General features: G+C 35.6%; 1 long non-coding RNA gene across 2 annotated transcripts in view; it reads left to right on the top strand.

Annotated features, from left to right (window-relative positions):
- The window catches only part of LOC133265057 (uncharacterized), a 58,048-nt gene extending 45,419 nt beyond the window's left edge, over positions 1-12,629 (top strand). The window contains exons 2-4 of one of the 2 annotated variants that reach the window (XR_009741859.1): positions 10,512-10,786; positions 11,629-11,971; positions 12,500-12,629. This is a non-coding gene — a long non-coding RNA (uncharacterized LOC133265057). Of the gene's footprint in view, positions 1-10,511; positions 10,787-11,628; positions 12,151-12,499 lie in introns of those variants that run through there. The other variant, XR_009741860.1, reaches the window with a different exon arrangement.
- Positions 12,630-13,482: the final 853 nt, after the last annotated feature.

Here is a 13,482-nt window from a genome sequence, read left to right as displayed (position 1 = left end):
GGTAGCTTATGACTGTACACTTAATTAATGGGATCCATCCTACAAATCCCCTGGCATTCTTATTTGCAGTGAATGTACTTCATTACCTTTTGAAGTATCAAATCAATATAGCCATTGACAACCTTTTTTTTCAGTTTTGGAAAGCCTACAGCTTTTGGAGGAGTCATATCACAATGAAGCAGTTTTATTTCTGTCCCTTCGACATCTTTCATTCTCTACCTTTTCCAGGTATCCTATCTTTATCTGCATATCACAGACAAACTACTAATAATGCAGTTTTCAAAAGTAATATGCCAAGTGCATTAACCATGACAAGTGCAAGGTCCTACACCTGGGTCAGAGCAATCCCAGGCACAGCTACAGGTTGGGCAGAGAAGAGATTCAGAGCAGCCCTGCGGAGAAGGACTTGGGGGTGTTGGTTGATGAGAAAATGAACATGAGCCGGCAGTGTGCGCTTGCAGCCCAGAAAGCCAACCGTATCCTGGGCTGCATCAAAAGGAGCGTGACCAGCAGGTCAAAGGAGGTGATCCTGCCCCTCTACTCTGCTCTCGTGAGACCTCACTTGGAGTATTGTGTACAGTTCTGGTGTCCTCAACATCAAAAGGACATGGAACTGTTGGAACAAGTCTACAGAAGGGCCACGAGGATGATCAGGGGACTGGACCACCTCCCGTATGAAGACAGGCTGAGGAAGTTGGGGCTGTTCAGCCTGGAGAAGAGAAGGCTGCGTGGAGGCCTCATAGCAGCCTTCCAGTATCTGAAGGGGGCCTATAGGGATGCTGGAGAGGGACTCCTCATTAGAGACTGTAGTGACAGGACAAGGGGTAATGGGTTAAAACTTCAACAGGGGAAGTTTAGGTTGGATATAAGGAGGAAATTCTTTCCTGTTAGGGTGGTGAGGCACTGTAATAGGTTGCCCAGGGAAGTTGTGAATTCTCCACCCTGGCAGTGTTCAAGACCAGGTTGGACGAAGCCTTGGGTGATATGATTTAGCGTAAGGTGTCCCTGCCCACGGCAGGGGGGTTGGAACTTGTTGATCTTAAGGTCCTTTCCAACCCTAACGATTCTATGATTCTATGAATATAATTAATTATATTACTATTAATATATTAATATATAGAGCATATTAATATATGATTGATATATTAATATATTATATAATTAAGTAATAAAAGTAATGTAAATAATTATAATTAATATATTAACTATAATAAATATAATAAAGTAATATAATTGCCACTAATAATATAATAAATATATAATATTACTATTATAATAGTTAGAATTTAAAAAATAAGTAATATAAAATAATTATGATATAATTATAAATAATATAATTAAAAAAAGTAATAAAAGTAATAAAAAGTAATATAATTAGCATTTTCCATTTAGTTCATTCCTTCTGTTGGATGGTTGGGAGGAGCGGAATTGCAGCGGAGTGTAATACTAAGTCATTATTTACTCAGTAATTATCATGAACGCTACTCCTCCTGGGTAACTTTATAGGATCATACTGTGACATAGTCCCTTCGCTGTTGGTTTTCTTTTTGTTTTGTTTTGTCTTAGTTTGTTTTTCAGTATATTAACACTGCTTATGTGATTAAACCAAAGGTAAACATGAGTAGTTTCCCATAGATCCAGTATGGAAACAGCTTGTAGTTTCTCCAGAGGTTTAGTGTAGACAGGTCCAAAATATATCTGCCTACTGTAAACACTGACATATATTATACCTAAAAAGCTGCAATGGCTTTAGAACCAAAAAAAGAGGAAATCACATCACATAATCACAGAGTCACAGAGTCAGTCACAGAATCACAGAACATTTGAGGTTAGAAGGGACCTCCAGAGGTCATCTAGTCCAGTCTCATCTTGGAGCCAGCAGTAGGAAAAGTTTGTAGCAGCTTCCCACAGTAAAGTCACACCTGTGGCCCTACCACTACCAAAACCTTGCCATACAAACCCAATACAGTTCTCTAAACATAGAAGATAAAATCTTTTGTAATCAAAAGAGAGCAAGTTGCAGTTGGTTTCTGCATTTTATTTTTTAATGTTTTTCCTTTATACTTGTCAAAGTAATTAATACTCGTCATTACATTACAATGTACAATTGTACATTACAATTAATGCAGGCATATACTTGTCAAAGTAATCTAAAACATTGGCCCATTTATTTTCATTAATATCTTTGGAGTTATTCTTAGAATTACAGAACAATAGATCGAAACAGAAAGCTCTTATGCATTCTTCTAGTTCTGTATAATGCTATTAACCAAGACTCAGTTTGTCACAAAATACACAGTTCAGAAAATAATAGTCGGGTAACATTTGGAAATAAGAATATTAAGCCTTTATACAGACATCAAAACTATAAGTAATGACTGTATTCATCACAATCCATACCTACTACATGCGTGGCAATATGAAACCTGGGGTGCTTGCAAAGGTTACTGAGGTTACTGAGAACAGATAGGTAACAAATGCCAATACCAATTTTTGTCATCTAAAGAACTTCAAACATTGCTGTTCTTACTGCTCTCTTAGCTTATACAGTTCAGTGCTAGCTAACCCATTTCAAAATCTGCAAATTTGGTGAAGGGACAACTAGTTCTTTTTCACCACTGAGCATATCAGCAGTGTGAACACTAACCACGTAGGTGAAAATCAACAATGGCAATGTGAACTAAATCTAGTTTTTATAAAACAGCTTGACAGATGAAATACAATTTCTTCTCTCATTTTGGAGTGTTGCACTTTTGGATAAAAGGATGAAAACAATTTATTTAGGTAAAAAAAAAAAGCACCTGGCTGAGCAAGGAAAAGTCATAGAATGATTGAACGATTTGGTTGGAAGTGACCTTAAAGATCATCTAGTTTCAACCCCCCTTGCCATTGGCAGAGCCACCTTCCACTAGAGTAAGTTGCTCAAAGCCCCATCCAACCTGACCTTGGACGCTTCAGTGAAGGGACACCCTCAACTTCTCAGGGCAACCTCTTCCAGTCTCAGCACCCTCACCTGTTCTAGTGACCCACCAGAGATCATGATCCTGATCTCTGTTGACTGTAATGGAAGCTTAGCCATCTATGCATATGTAATCACTGGGGTCCCTCTCTGAAGACATTCAGAACCCACCTGAGTGCATTTCTGTGTAACCTGCTCTAGGTGCCCCTGCCTTGGAAGGGGGGATTGGACTAGTAATCTCCAGAAATCCCTTCCAACCCAAACAATTCCATGATTCTGTGATCCATGGAATACTTCTGGTCCTTCTAAAATGAAAATAGGAGATGAAGTGACATACCTACTGTAGGATCTCCCAAGTGGCACTCATTTCTAGGGTGAATTCTAGGGCTTTATTTAGACATGGATGTCTAAAATTTGCAGCTGAATCTATGCGTGCTAAATTATAAACACTTCTTTAATCACTGATCTTTTAATTCTTTTTCTCTAGTGGCAATCTTTCTGTAAGGAAAGTAAAGTGACTTGAGGTTTTCAAATCCGTTTGGGGTTTTTTGAGGGTGGTGGTTTTGGGAGAAGGTTGTTTTCTTTTTTTCTGAGTGTGGAACATCCTGTAATTTTCCCTTGGAAATGTGTTTCTTTTCAGCTGATGGAGACCTATATGACCTATATTGAGCATGGTTGCTTCAAATGCTGAATTGGTTTACAGTAAGAAACCGCTGCTGTCTTCTTCAGAAATCACATTTTAGAAGCAGCCATGCTTAACACCTTCAGTTAGTAACTGTAAGTGGCTTTTGTATGCAGACAAATATATTCTGTCCTTGTAGACCTGATTCAAGCCCCTAATCTCTAGAGTACAATAAGAGTGCAGACATACCTCTGGCTTTAGGTCTTTCCCTTGGGTAGTTCTAGATCCATTCCACAGTCAGCATACAAAGTGGAGTTTTTCATGTTCTATCTCTGAAGCATTAAACATTCCTGCATATAGGAGAGAGAACCCGAAGATACCACCTTTGGATTCTATTAAGGTATGGATAACTAAAAACTAAGTTCTGTGATACGTAACTGAGAGATGACTGAAATTTTATTTTGGGCTTTAGTCTCCTGACAGGGTTATCCATCTGGCATCAATTGATTAAGCAGATTTAGTGGTTGGATTAGGTGGTTAGTATCAGGAAATGCTCAAAAAGCAAGTGGCTTTAAAAGCCTGGGTAGAAGGTAAGTAGCATGTGGAAGACCTCATTATGCCGAATTAAGAGGATCTCTCACACTGCAGATTTTACCTGTCAGGGAGCAGAAATATACTTCAGTGATTTGTATTTCTAATTATTTCGATGCTCTGCCTGAGAGGCCCTCCAATTCATCAGACAGAGAGTTCTCAGACGTATACTTGAGTACCTTGGATCAAACCAGTTTGTTGCATGAGTTTACAAATGCAGACAAATGTACATGTAAATGCAATATTGAACCTTACTGTCTCAGCAGATTTAAAGGTTACACTCAGAACTAGCTGAATAGAGCTCCTTGGCTTTTTGTCTTCACTGCATGCACATATGGAAATTGCTTTCTAGTTTGCTTAACAATCTAATCGTTCAAGATCTGGGTTTGAAAGTCATGTGGTAGTTTTTCTAGTCTTATATAGCTATTCAGAATAATAAATTTAATTCACCCTTAATGTCATGTATTTTAAATCAACAGTTTTTATGCCAAGGTTGAACTTGGCATAAAAAATAGTGTAGGGAGAAAGTTAGTGCTGTAGTTTGCTTTTACCATTGCATTATAATTAATTTTAGTAGAATTGGAAATCACCAAAGAAAGGATTAAGGTACAGCCTAGTGAAGGTAATGAATTTCTGTACCAGGTTCAAAAAAAATGGCACAGGCAAGAGGTACCAAAGCAGAATTGAGAAAATTAGTGACTACTTATCATTATTTAGCTGCATCTCCAGCTATCTCATCTCTCTTTTAATGTAAGTGATTTTATCACCTGTAGAACAATGCTCAAGACTGAATGGCATGAAAGTGACACCTATTTGCTCACAGAAGGAAACAAAACACTACACTCAAAGGAAGCATACAGGGAGAAGACAAGAGAACATGCATATGAAAAGCAAAGCAGGAATACCTATCTGAAACAACAGGGGATTTGAATTAAATTAAACTGAATTTCTGTCAGTGAAAATAATTACCATGACAGCATATCAGAGGCTTGTGCCATGAGATACACAGGGTATGTAGCGTATAGCTGCAGGTGTTCTATATTTGTATCAGTGCACCAGTAACACAACAAAACAGCTTCTCTCTTGGAACTGCCTCACTTCAAGGTGGACTGGTATACAGATGGAGCTAGGGAAACTTGGAAATTACTGTGAAGTATGTATGTGTGAATTCTGAATGTATGCAATCACATCATGTCTTTCTCATTAATTACTGTACTGGTTTTGGCTGGGATAGAGTCAAATTTCTTCACAGTATCTCGTATGGCACTGTTTTTAACTTGTGACCAAAATAGTATTGATAACACACCAGTGTTTCAGTTACTGCCAAGCAGTGCTTACACATAGTCAAGGCCTTTTCTAGTTTCACACCCCCCCACCAGTAAGAAGGCTAAGGGTACACAAGAAGTTGGGAGGGGACCCAGCAGGGACAGCTGACCCCAACTGACCAAAGGGATATCCCATAGCATATGACAGCATGCTCAACATATAAAGCTGGAGGAAGAAGAAGGACAGAGGGAAGTTTGGAGCGATGGCATTTGTCTTCCCAACCAACCATTAATCATGATGGAGCCCTGCTTTCCTGGAGATGAGTGAACTTCAGACTGCAGATGGGAAGCAGTGAATGAATTCCTTATTTTACTTTATATGGATGTACAGTTGTTTTGTTTGTTTGTTTGTTTTTAGCTATTAAACTGTCATTATCTCAGTCCATGAGTTTTTGCATTTTTGGACCTCTAATTCTCTTCCCCATCCCACTGGTGAAGAGTGACTGAGCACTGTGTGGGGCTTAGCTGTCTACAGGGCCTGAACCACAACATAGCCCTAAGAGTTTCAGTATTAACTGCAAGGGTGTCTCTTTTATACATATATGCCAGACATATATTTATGAAATTGTCCTAATATTCATTAAAATGCCTGATTTTTTAGCTTCTGGACCTCATTAAATCAATTCAATTTTGAGCTTTTTTATGTAAGACAGAGACTTTTTTTGCTTTTAAGATACTCAGTATATTGTTTCATCATACTTTCTCTGCTATACTTCTGTTATTCATTAGTGATCACATTTACAAAGCAAATATTATTTATATTACAGCTTAGTGTCTCCCCAGGCTATACGAGATAGTGTGACTTCCTAACAGTGAAGCTTACCTTAAGGCCATTAGTATAATAAGTACATTTCTTACTCAATTCTCTGTGTAAACATTTTGACTTCTGAGCCTTTGAACTGATTGATGTAGTTTACATGAGCATTGCTTATTTGTACAGTGCATTTTAAAGCATATCTACCATAACTAAAAATAGCTAAAGCTCAATGATTATTTTGAAACAAGCCCACTAGAAAGTAGCCCCAGATGGACTCTTTCTGTCTCACATAAAGCCTGAACTGACATTTCTTGTGTATAATAAATTGCTTCTGGAAAGTAGCTCATTAAGTCTTTCTTGCTACAAAATTTCTATCAAAACAAATGAATGAGTTCATGATAAGGGGAAAAAGAGAACAAAGGGGCTTTCTCTCTGCTGAAGTATGGAGCTGTCCCCTATACCCATGAAGAAATTAAGGTTTTTTTTCTTCTTCTTACTTTCTTTTTATTTGCTTGTTTATTTTTAAATACTTTTAAAAATTACCGTATGTTCTGCTGTAGCTGTGACAAAAAGATTTTGAAAAAATGTAATGTACACTGGGGGCAAATTATCTGTTGACATAACTGCATTATCAGTCCCACTCCTGCCTTTCTGAGTATCATATGCTGGAAGTGCAAAAGTCATACTATCACCATAAGGAATATATCATTGTTAGTTTGTTTTCCTTCTCTCTCACTGTGATGTAGCTAACACAGTATGCTTGAACTGTCCTCTGCAGGAGTCTCTCATTTCACAGTACAGAAGACTAGGACTTGTAAGTCAGACAGTGATGTTTCACCTTAAGCCATCTAAAATTAAGAGAATTCACTGCTCAGATCCCTCAGAGGGATGACAGACTTGTGGCAAAACCACTGCAGATCTTGTTAATCACTTAAATCTAAGTGATAAATGCTACTGAACTGAAAGGAACTGGCATTGCCCAGCCCTTTTGTTTTGGTTTTAGGTTTGTTTTGGTTGGTTGGTTTGGGTTTGGTTTTGATTTACTTTTTTGCTGGTCTTCACTCTAATAATTCAAACAGAATTCAAGCAGCAGTGGTCCTGAAATTTGCAGTGTGTAGGAAAATAGAAGACAGAAGGTCAATCAGGAAGCTTTTTTTTTCTTTTTGTTGCTTTTTATTTGCAAGTAATAAAGTGACCTTTCTCATTGTGTAGTGCATATCCATATTTTGCCTAGGTGCATTACCTCTTAGAGTCAGATAGTTGCTAACTGAAACCTGCAAGAACAGATTTTTATGGTTTTTTTTTAATGCTTCAGGACTTTTTTGGTAACTGTGAAGTGCCAAAAAAATGGCAGAGAAGAAGACTAAGTGTTGTCCCAGGATAAAGGTGTTAGCAGGAAACCAAAAACAGTAGAAAACAGTAGAAGCAAGTTAAGGAAAGACAACAGGATATTGTTATAAATAAGCTTTATCCTACCTAACAAGAATTTTGACAATGTGAAGGCAAACTGGTTTAAATCAGGTTATCTACAAGCTAAAGTGAGAATGATAGAATAAAAACATTCTGTTGAAAACACTTTCCAAACAGAGATACTGGATAATGGAAAGATATTAGGGAAAGATGTTAAAGAGTATATGTCAGTGGAATTTTAAAGAGCAGGTCAAACAAAAAGAATAGTTTAAGCATAGATTATTTACCTTTGGGGAAGTCAGTGGCTCAATGACCTTTTGAGAACACATTGCGTCTTTTTTTATGTGGTGCTATGATTTTACAGCAGGTAGGCCTCCATACTAAATGCTCATTTAGAAAAGCAAACTGAATTTTGTCTTGATACAAGAAGAAGGCAGAATTTGTAATGAAATAGTGTTAAAAGAGATCTAAATACTTTGTGTTCAATAAAAGGCTTTTACACAAAACATTATTATCAATGTACCATAGCAATTACAGTGATAAAAACAAGATCAAAGGCTTCAAAGTTGTCAAAATTGAACATACCAATGAAAATGTCATTTGACATTACTTTGTTCATATGAAAAACCCCACAACTTTGTTTAATTAAATACAAATATTTATTTATATTTATTTTACTAAAATGTTGTCAACCGGTAATAGTAAACATAATAAACACTGACAAGATAGTCAAGCTATCAAAAAAAAATCAAGAACCTGTAAAAGATTGATCAAAGGATAATGCTTGGGAGATAATTTCTCATAGTAAACTACTATTTTACTCAAGGATTTAAGGGGGAGGAAAAAAAACCCAAACCCTAACAAAGAAAAAAAGCTCCTTTATCCACCTTGTCATGTGACCTGTAAGTGAATGTGTGAAACCTTGCAGGCAGTAGCTAACAACATAATAGGTCAACATTCTGTTCTGTTCTATTGACTCTTTCCTACAATATCATTCCAAGAACATCACTGTTCCCAATATATGAAATTTCTGCATCTGTATGATAAGAGTAGAGATAACACAAAAATCTTACAGGCAGAAGCATCCAAAAGCTTGCATATTAAATGGAGATATATTATAATTTCAGTTATAATTGAAATTATCTGCTTTTACTGATTGAAATACACACTTTACTTTCATTCAGTTTTTCAAGAATGTATATCTATATCTATCTACCTTTCTACCTTTCTACCTTTCTATCTACCTATCTATCTATCTATCTATCTATCTATCTATCTATCTATCTATCTATCTACAATGATCAAAGAAGCAAGGCACAATGCTCAAAGTAGTTGTGCCAGAAAAAGAAAGACAGTATTGAGGCTGTTTAGATATACAAAAATGCATTTTAGGTAAAATAATTTTATAATTTCAAAAGACTGAACAATTTTTTTAACAGATCACATGGAAACACTGGTTCTTTATAAACCTATAAAACACATTACACTGTTGTTCAATATTATGTCATACAATGTGTTCTTTATGTCTGTAACATCTATAGCACAGAAAGATAAAGTGAATATACTGCAGAAGAAATCACTAGTTTCAGTTCTATGCTAGGTAAGAACACAAGTTGAACAAAAACTGAGGAGAAAAAAATGCTGACAATAGATCTATTTAATTTCAGTGTGATATTATCATATTTTTCTACCATTCTACGAAAACAATTTTAAAATTAGCATGGGGAAAATATAACAGACACGTTTTGAAGAGAAATAAATTGAAGAGGAATCAATTTCAAATGTGGAAAGCTTATAAATCTGAGATCTGAGGCAGCCCATTTAATATAGACGTTTGGAGACCCAGAAAGAAATACGAAGTCATAGACCTTTCACATGCATTTGTTCAGATCTAGAGAATTTCTCCAAATTTAAAGAATGGATATTTTGTCTACTTTATGGGGTGAAGCAAGAAAAATGTTTATATTAATTTTCAACAAACGGTTTCTTTGCATTAGTAAACCAGATTATCAGAAAAGAGTCTCTGCATCTTGTAATATGACACTATTCATATGGGTATTGTCAAATCATTCACCTTTCCGAGGATATTATCTGCCTCCAAGTGTTTGTTACCTAATTTCTTTGATTTTGAGACAATTAGCCTTTTCATTTGCTATTCAAAAGAGACCATAGAAACTGCTGAAGTAATTGAGAAGCTATCTTGAAAAGGTAAAAGCAGACATGGTTACACAGTACATGTTACTCCAGTAACCCAATGCATTACATTTCTTCTTTTATGTGTGCAAGCATTTTGAATGTTATCAATTTAGTCACACAATTCTGCACTTCAGCTAGAAGCAAAATGTCAGCAGTAGCTTAAGTTTCCCTTTGTATAAGGTTAAGAAATTAAGTACATTTAATATTCTTTCTCCTATGCGAATAGATAGCATACTGTTTTCCAGTGTGATACTGGAATATCTTCCAATACTTAACTTGTGTTCTTAGAACCATGGTATTTTTAATCTGACTTTTTCCATTAAAATGTCAATTTACTTCTAGTAGGTTACAAAATACAAGGGTATTTTCTTAACCATAGAACTTGTGGAGCTTATGTGAGATTTTAATTTTGTTTGGTTTGGTTTTCAAGCAAAAACACAGATCCATGTTGCTTCCCTCAAAAGTATTCCCCAATTTCACCTGTAAGCTTGTCTAACCTACTGCTTATTGAACTCCTTTACCTTAGAACATTTGAAGAAATTTGCTTTCTAATGTTTCAAACAGACCTCGTATTGTGTTGGGGTTTTTCTGTTTGGGTTTTTTGGTGTTTTGTTTTTTTTTTTTCCTAATTTTTATTTTATTCTTATCAAGAAAAAGCTTACCCAGCCACAGTATTTGTTCAAAAACCCAAATTTGATATTCAGGTTCACTGGAGGAATGAGGAATGCCTTAACAAGTACTGGAAAGCTGTACACTGAACAAAACTAATACGCAAGGGCAGTAAGGGCCATTGAAGCAGGTTTGTGAGATTCAAAAACATCCTCAGCTGCTGAGCCTGATCCAAAGGTCACTGAAAGTCAACAAATGGCCATTTATGATGTCAAAAGATATTTTGAAATGTACCTCCCAGAGCATCTGTAGATGTTGTAAGTGTCGTAACACCAGTGTTATCAGAAGCTGCTACAGGTTTTTGGTGCTTTTGTTGTTTGGCTTTGGGTGTTTGGGGTTTTGTTTTGTTCTGTTTTGTATTTTTTTTTTTTTTTGGTTTTGTGGGTTGTTTTTTTTTGTGCATGTGATATATTGCATGCTACATTACGTTAATGGTGTGATTTATTCATGACTGAGGTCATAACAAATCATGCTTAATGTTTAGGACAATGTGAGCATTCTCTAAAGAAATAATTTTGTAATTCAATGGTAACTAGATAGAAATAAAGAGTTAAGGTGTACTATGAATAAATCCAAGGTGAAAATTTATTGATTTTTCAAATCTCTCACATTGTTTCTCAGAACAAAGCAAGTGTAAGTCATCATTATCTGGATCAATATCATAGATAAATAGCTCAGCATTTAAAGTTCTTCCTGTGAAACAGTACTTCTTGCTAATGGCTATAAGTATTAAATTTCTTTTAGGTATCTAATTTTGTTATTAGCATTATACATTGTACTTCCTATCTACTAATCTCATGTGTGGTATCAAAATCAGATAGTAAGTCCATTAGTGCAGGTTTATTTGCAGTATTTTAATTTACCATGGTTTTCATTTTTCCCTTATAGATACTTTTTAATCAAGTGGTACAGGAAAATAAAACTTCTACAGTACCTAAAATGACCCTTTTAATGGTTTTAAATATCTGTATATAAGAGTTTACTGGTGTTTATAAAATTATTTATAATGATAATATATTTCTAGCTTTTTTATTTTGTTATTTGGTTTTGATTGCTTCTAAAAGCTTATTTTGTGTTTGTTTCCGTCACTTTTTTGTAGGATTTGATTATGTAACACACTGACTCCTGCTCTTTGGTACACAAGATGAATGCTAAAATTTTTTTCTGCTTTAAGATAAAAAATCCTTCTGCCTGTCTCTCCAATGCCTTGCGTATCTCAAGAGCTAGAATTTTGTTCAATTCTATGTAAACTGTATTTGAAAGTACTTGATAGCTCCACCACTTGTAGTCACAGCATATACCATATCCAGACCAATGTGCTGACCACCCTTAAATCTGTGACCAGGTTTCCAAGCAAACTACTTAGCCTGAAGTAACAGACTGGAAGTTCCAGTTAATCTGTACATGGTGGGATGGGCAAGGAATGTTCCAGTATGAAGCAGGTTAGAATGCTGCACTGGGTAGACATACCTCAATCAGTCTGTTGAAATAAAATACACAAACACAGGAACTGTATGTTTTACTGATGCTCCCCCTGCCCAACACCTTAGCAAAAACTATTTTAACTTCTCGTAAGAGAAAATCCACTATCTTCTGAAAACCAACTGACAACAGGCTAAATCTTCAAAGTTCTATGTGTCACTTTAACTATGTGTGTTTCAAATGCCAATATCTGTTTCTTTAAGTCATCAGCTACCCCTGACATACATTGACAGGGAATGTTTCCCAGCACAGGAACTTGAGCATGCACATATTCTTAAAAGGTTAGATCAGTATCTGTCAGAACTTTTGTTTATGCCAGCTCTCCCAGTGAATATTTTTCATGAGTGTAGAGTTGGCTTATATTAAGAAACATTCCCAATAGAATGTGTATAACCGCCCTGTTCTGAATACGTTTAATAGAATTAATGTAGGCTGTCCCACAGCAATCTGTTTCAGTATCATTTATCAACCTAACTGTAGTCTATCAGCACTACCCTAACAGTAATGGAAAGGATGTATTTTAAGAAGGACAGTTTTCAAACAACAAGTTTTCAGAAGATTATCTGTATTAAAATAAGACTTGTAAAACACAGCAAAGAGATAAGGAGGATAGAAATACTTTGCTGACCATGACAGAATATGGCACTACCTGCTACAGTTAATTATAAAATATAAGTAATAAAAACATATTCTTATATAAAGCAATTACCATTGAAACAAAGGTGCGTTAGGTCAATACATGAGTATACTACAGAATGAAAAGAAAATATTTAAAGGATACACTAAGGCAATTACTTGCCCGCTTAATTTAAAAAGCGCTGAAGCTCGTATTTGTTAAGATTTATACTTCTGCTATACCTCATCTACCCAGACATGCTCTTAATTCTATTCCTAGTCCATAAAGTAAGTATGTGCATACACTTTTTTTTTTTGGGGGGGGGAAGAACTTCTAAGAATTTCAACATGTTTGCATGCTTGGCTTTTCCTCCATTTACTTTCCCATGCTTGAAACAATGTCTGTATTTATTCAGTTTGTATTTATTCTTTTTATTTTATTTTTTTGACAAAGAAATTACTGTCAGGTTCTAAGAATTCACAGCAAATAATGCATGTAATACAATTTAGAAAAACTTCTCAAAAACTTCAAACTGACAGATTTTAATTAACAATGAAAGTCAGAATTCATAATTCTTCCAGTTCATTGACTGATTTGTTAAAATATTTTGGATTTATTTGCTGGTGGTGAAGAAACACTCAATGAACAGGTTTAAGGGTGTATTTGGTACCAGTATGTTCTTGTACAGGTACCTACAAAAGATTTCAAAATGTTTCTCATAAGGCAATCACAAACCACCAAAAAAATCAGTATGTATCCTTCACCTTTCACTGCTGTATGAATGTTTCATACAGTTTCAGCAGAAATGGTATATATTTTTGCTAAGAATGACTGTACCACTTTCTTCAGCAGCAC

The sequence above is a fragment of the Pezoporus flaviventris genome, unplaced genomic scaffold, assembly GCF_033815535.1.
Source record: "Pezoporus flaviventris isolate CSIRO_AGI_PZ_B2104156 unplaced genomic scaffold, CSIRO_AGI_Pfla_v1 ptg000003l, whole genome shotgun sequence".
Taxonomy (NCBI): domain Eukaryota; kingdom Metazoa; phylum Chordata; class Aves; order Psittaciformes; family Psittacidae; genus Pezoporus; species Pezoporus flaviventris.
Note: the sequence above shows the minus strand (reverse complement) of the source record. Positions and strands in the feature narration are given on the sequence as shown.